We start from the raw sequence: 6,804 nt of genomic DNA on the forward strand, positions 1-6,804 counted from the left end.
CCTCATCACTCCTCATCCCTCCTCATCTATCCACAATACTCCTCATCTCTCCATCACTCCTCATCTCTCCTCATCACTCCATCACTTCACATGACTCCTCAACACTCCACATCACTCCTCATCTCTCCTCATCACTCCATCACTCCTCATCACTCCTCAACACTCCTCATCACTCCACATCACTCCTCATCTCTCCTCATCTCTCCATCACTTCACATGACTCCGCATCACTCCTCATCACTCATCATCACTGTAAAGCACTCCACAGCACTCCCTATCTCTCCTCATCACTCATCCCTCATTAACACTCCTCATCTCTCCATCACTCCTCATCTCTCCTCAACACTCCACATCACTCCGCATCACTCCGCATCACTCTTCATCACTCCTCAACACTCATCATCACTCATCATCACTCTTATCACTCCGCATCACTCCACAGCACTCCTTATCTCTCAGCATCACTCATCACTCCTCAACAATCTGCATCACTCCTCATCTCTCCTCATCACTCCTCATCGCTCCTCATTGCTCCTCATCTCTCCACATCTCTCCACATCTCTCATCATTGCTCCTCATCTCTCCACATCTATCGTCATCGCTCCTCATCTCTCCTCATAGCTCCTCACCGCTCATCATCTCTCCACATCGCTCATCATCACTCCTTATCACTCCTCATCACTCCTCATCACTCCTCATCACTCCTCATCACTCCTCATCACTCCTCATTGCACCTCATCACTCCTCATCGCACCTCATCGCTACTCATCACGCATCGCACATCATCTCTCCACATCACTCCTCATGAATTCTCATCTCTCCTCATCTCTTCACATCACTCCATATCACTCCACATCACTCCATCTCTACTCAGCACTCCCCATCTCTCCTTATCGTCCCCATCTCTCCTCATCGTCCGCATCTCTCCTCATCACTCCACATCTCTCCTCATCACTCCACATCTCTCCTCATCTCTCCATCAAGCCTTCATTGGTTTCTTCAGACAAGAGCAATGTGAAAAGCCCCGACTCTTCAGACGAGAGCGATGTGAAAAGCCCCGACTCTTCAGACGAGAGCGATGTGAAAAGCCCCGACTCTTCAGACGAGAGCGATGTGAAAAGCCCTGATTCTTCAGACGAGAGCGATGTGAAAAGCCCCGACTCTTCAGACGAGAGCGATGTGAAAAGCCCCGATTCTTCAGACGAGAGTGATGTGAAAAGCCCCGACTCTTCAGACAAGAGCGATGTGAAAAGCCCTTAACCCCTAACCCTTAACCCCTAACCATACTCACACAAACACAATGTCTCTCAGACCTGTTGCTAAGCTACAAGATGCAGCTATAGAGTACTAACCACCAATGTGTGTGTGTGTGTGTGTGTGTGTGTGTGTGTGTGTGTGTGTGTGTGTGTGTGTGTGTGTGTGTGTGTGTGTGTGTGTGTGTGTGTGTGTGTGTGTGTGTGTGTGTGTGTGTGTGTGTGTGTGTGTGTGTGTGACACCCTAACACACATGTCCTTTATGTCCACTGTATTATCAATTAGCTTCATTCAACAAGTTCTGGAGCAAATAACATGAGTAAAAAATAATTAATGGCGAAAGAATATATGAGAGAGAGAGAGAGAATATATGAGCGAGAGAGCGAGAGAGAGAGAGAGCGAGAGAGAGACAGAGAGAGACATAGAGAGAGAGAGAGAACAGAGATAGAGAGAGAGAGAGAGCGAGAGAGAGAGAAAGAGAGAGAGAGGGAGAAAGAGAGACAGAGAGAGAGAGAGAGAGCGAGAGCGAGCGAGAGAGAGCGAGAGAGAGCGAGAGAGAGCGAGAGAGAGCGAGAGCGAGAGCGAGAGAGAGAGAGAGAGAGAGAGAGAGAGAGAATATATGAGCGAGAGAGCGAGAGAGAGAGAGAGCGAGAGAGAGACAGAGAGAGAGAGAGAGAACAGAGATAGAGAGAGAGAGAGAGAGAGAGAGCGAGAGAGAGAGAAAGAGAGAGAGAGGGAGAAAGAGAGACAGAGAGAGAGAGAGAGAGCGAGAGCGAGCGAGAGAGAGCGAGAGAGAGCGAGAGAGAGCGAGAGAGAGCGAGAGCGAGAGCGAGAGAGAGAGAGAGAGAGAGAGAGAGAGAGAGACTACACTGTGACTACACACTACACCTACTACACTGTGACAAATACTCAGACCTAAGAGCATATTTCTTTCCCAAAATTATAACTCAATACAAAGAATTTGAAACTATAAAAGATGAAGAAAAAATAAAATATTTATTGGGTGAAAAGCCAAAATGTGCAGTTTTGGGAGCCAAATATGTGTCCTCCTGCCACAACCTGAGGGACAGCCAGTGAAAAATGCAAAGTAATGTTGATAATATTTCCCATTTAGCTTAGTTTTGTTTTGTCTTTCGTACCAGGTCATGTGTCTTCTCAGTCATGTTGACACTGGTCTACTACTGTTGCTTTAATGTATTGTTGTTCTGATTAATATTGTTGTTGTAGTTGCTGTTAATGGTAATCCCATGTCCACTACTACTATTATTATTACTGTTGGTTCCACCATTTATTTATATATAAATACATATATATTTTGTATATATATACATATATATTTTATTTATATTTTTCGATATGTATACTTTGACAATGTAAGTAATAATGAACTTGCCATGTCAATAAAGTCAATTGAATTGAATTGAGAGAGAGAGAGAGAGAGAGAGAGAGAGAGAGAGAGAGAGAGAGAGAGAGAGAGAGGAGTGAAGAGAACAGGGAAAGAAGCTATTGAAAGGGAGAGAGAGAAGCTATTGAAAGGGAGAGAGAGAGAGAGAAGCTATTGAAAGGGAGTGAGAGAGAGAGAAGCTATTGAAAGGGAGAGAGAGAGAGAGAGAAGCTATTGAAAGGGAGTGAGAGAGAGAGAAGCTATTGAAAGGGAGAGAGAGAGAAAGAAGCTATTGAAAGGGAGAGAGAGAGAGAGAAGCTATTGAAAGGGAGAGAGAGAGAGAGAAGCTATTGAAAGGGAGCGAGAGAGAGAGAAGCTATTGAAAGGGAGAGAGAGAGAGAGAAGCTATTGAAAGGGAGAGAGAGAGAGAGAAGCTATTGAAATGGAGAGAGAGAGAGAGAAGCTATTGAAAGGGAGAGAGAGAGAGAGAAGCTATTGAAAGGGAGAGAGAGAGAAGCTATTGAAAGGGAGAGAGAGAGAGAGAGAAGCTATTGAAAGGGAGAGAGAGAGAGAGAGAAGCTATTGAAAGGGAGAGAGAGAGAGAGAAGCTATTGAAAGGGAGAGACAGAGAGAGAAGCTATTGAAAGGGAGAGAGAGAGAGAGAAGCTATTGAAAGGGAGAGAGAGAGAGAGAAGCTATTGAAAGGGAGAGAGAGAGAGAGAAGCTATGGAAAGGGAGAGAGGGAGAGAGAAGCTATTGAAAGGGAGAGAGAGAGAGAGAGAGAGAGAGGAGTGAAGAGAACAGAGAAAGAAGCTATTGAAAGGGAGAGAGAGAGAGAGAAGCTATTGAAAGGGAGAGAGAGAGAGAGAGAAGCTATTGAAAGGGAGAGAGAGAGAAAGAAGCTATTGAAAGGGAGAGAGAGAGAGAGAAGCTATTGAAAGGGAGAGAGAGAGAAAGAAGCTATTGAAAGGGAGAGAGAGAGAGAGAAGCTATTGAAAGGGAGAGAGAGAGAGAGAAGCTATTGAAAGGGAGAGAGAGAGAGAGAAGCTATTGAAAGGGAGAGAGAGAGAGAGAAGCTATTGAAAGGGAGAGAGAGAGAGAGAAGCTATTGAAAGGGAGAGAGAGAGAAAGAAGCTATTGAAAGGGAGAGAGAGAGAGAGAAGCTATTGAAAGGGAGAGAGAGAGAGAGAGAGAATTTATTGAAAGGGAGAGAGGAAGAGAGAAGCTATTGAAAGGGAGAGAGAGAGAGAGAAGCTATTGAAAGGGAGAGAGGAAGGGAGAGAGAGGGAGAGAGAGAAGCTATTGAAAGGGAGAGAGGGAGAAGCTATTGAAAGGGAGAGAGAGAGAAACTATTGAAAGGGAGAGAGGAAGGGAGAGAGAGGGAGAAAGAGAGAGAAGCTATTGAAAGGGAGAGAGGAAGCTGAAGGAAAGGAACAAGTGCCACTTGAACGCTGCTCCAAATTAGTCTCTGGATGAATCAGAGACTCAGAGTCTCCAGAACCTCTTCACCCCTTCCTCTCCTCCTCTCGCCTGCATATCTCCCTCCTTCTGGCCCTTCCTCTGCTCCTCTCGCCTGCATCTCTCCCTCCTTCTGACCCTTCCTCTCCTCCTCTCGCCTGCATATCTCCCTCCTTCTGGCCCTTCCTCTGCTCCTCTCGCCTGCATATCTCCTTCCTCAACCCTGTCTACCTCCCTCCTTCTGACCCTTTCTCTCCTCCTCTCGCCTGCATATCTCCCTCCTTCTGGCCCTTCCTCTCCTCCTCTCGCCTGCATCTCTCCCTCCTTCTGACCCTTCCTCTGCTCCTCTCGCCTGCATATCTCCCTCCTTCCGGCCCTTCCTCTCCTCCTCTCACCTGCATATCTCCCTCCTTCTGGCCCTTCCTCTCCTCCTCTCGCCTGCATCTCTCCCTCCTTCTGGCCCTTCCTCTCCTCTCGCCTGCATATCTCCCTCCTTCTGACCCTTCCTCTCCTCCTCTCGCCTGCATGTCTCCCTCCTTCCGGCCCTTCCTCTGCTCCTCTCGCCTGCATATCTCCCTCCTTCTGGCCCATCCTCTCCTCTCGCCTGCATATCTCCCTCCTTCTGACCCTTCCTCTCCTCCTCTCGCCTGCATATCTCCCTCCTTCTGGCCCTTCCTCTCCTCCTCTCGCCTGCATATCTCCCTCCTTCTGGCCCTTCCTCTCCTCCTCTCGCCTGCATATCTCCCTCCTTCCGGCCCTTCCTCTGCTCCTCTCGCCTGCATCTCTCCCTCCTTCCGGCCCTTCCTCTCCTCCTCTCGCCTGCATATCTCCTTCCTCAACCCTGTCTACCTCCCTCCTTCTGACCCTTTCTCTCCTCCTCTCGCCTGCATCTCTCCCTCCTTCTGACCCTTCCTCTCCTCCTCTCGCCTGCATATCTCCCTCCTTCTGACCCTTCCTCTCCTCCTCTCGCCTGCATCTCTCCCTCCTTCCGGCCCTTCCTCTCCCCCTCTCGCCTGCATCTCTCTCTCCTCAACCCCGTCTACCTCTCTCCTTCCGGCCCTTCCTCTCCTCCTCTCACCTGCATCTCTCTCTCCTCAACCCTGTCTCTCTTTCCCCCTCCCTACCTCCCTCTCTTCCTTCCCCCGTCTCTCTACCTCCCTACCTCCCTCCCTCCCTCCCTACCTCCCTCTCTTCATTCCCCCTCCCTCCCTACCTCTCTCCTTCCGGCCCTTCCTCTCCTCCTCTCACCTGCATCTCTCTCTCCTCAACCCTGTCTCTCTTTCCCCCTCCCTACCTCCCTCTCTTCCTTCCCCCGTCTCTCTACCTCCCTACCTCCCTCCCTCCCTCCCTACCTCCCTCTCTTCATTCCCCCTCCCTCCCTACCTCTCTCCTTCCGGCCCTTCCTCTCCTCCTCTCGCCTGCATCTCTCCCTCCTCAACCCTGTCTACCTCCCTGCTTCCGGACCTTTCTCTCTTTCCCCCTCCCTCCCTTCCTCCCTCTCTTCCTCCCCCCGTCCTCTACCTACCTCCTTCCCTCCCTCTCTCTGCATCTTCCTGTTACATGGTCAGCATTACCCCCCAGTGTACAGGGGCTGCTTCAGCTACACTCTAATTACCTGGAGCAGGGAGGTGTGTGTGTGTGTTGAGTGTTGTGTGTGTGTGTTTGGTAGCTGGCCAAAAGAAGGGGCTGTAGGATGTAGGAGCACTTAGAACAGGCACTCTCTGAAAGCTATGGCTTTCTGCCTGCTTACCTCTCCGCCTGCCTCCCTGTTTAACTCTCTCCCCCCACCTCTCTCTCCCACCACCCACCTCCCTCTCCCCCCCTACCTACCCACCTCCCCCCCCCCACCCACCTCCCTCTCCCCCCCACCTCCCTCTCCCCCCACCCACCTCCCTCTCCCCCCTACCTACCCACCCCCCCCCCACCCACCTCCCTCTCCCCCCCACCTCCCTCTCCCCCCACCCACCTCTCTCTCCCCCCACACTAACCACCCAACTCTCTCCCCCCCACCTCCCTCTCCCCCCCTACCTACCCACCTCTCTCTCCCCCCTACCTACCCACCCCTCTCTCCCCCCACCCACCTCCCTCTCCCCCCACCCTACCTCCCCACCTCCCTCTCCCCCACCCTACCTCCCCACCTCCCTCTCCCCCACCCTACCTCCCACCTCCCTCTCCCCCACCCTACCTCCCCACCTCCCTCCCCCACCCTACCTCCCCACCTCCCTCCCCCACCCTACCTCCCCACCTCCCTCTCCCACACCCTACCTCCCCACCTCCCTCTCCCCCACCCTACCTCCCCACCTCCCTCTCCCCCACCCTACCTCCCCACCTCCCTCCCCCACCCTACCTCCCCACCTCCCTCTCCCACACCCTACCTCCCCACCTCCCTCTCCCCCCACACTACCCACCCACCTCCCTCTCCCCCCCTACCCCCCCCTACTTCCCCACCTCCCCACCTCCCTCTCCCCCCCTACCTCCCTCTCCCCCCCACCCTACCTCCCTACCTGCCCACCTGCCCACCTCCCCACCTCCCTCTCTACCTCCCCACCCCCCCACCCCCCCACCCCTCCCCCCCCCTACCTCCCAACCTCCCTCTCCCCACCCTACCTAGTACTGCCTGGCCTAGCAGCACTCATTAAGCTGGCAGAATGGTTGATTCATTAACAGTAGAAACCCACTCCAGCGCTCCGCTCTCTGCTCTGCTCACCC

Source organism: Salvelinus alpinus, chromosome 14 (genome assembly GCF_045679555.1).
Source record: "Salvelinus alpinus chromosome 14, SLU_Salpinus.1, whole genome shotgun sequence".
Taxonomy (NCBI): domain Eukaryota; kingdom Metazoa; phylum Chordata; class Actinopteri; order Salmoniformes; family Salmonidae; genus Salvelinus; species Salvelinus alpinus.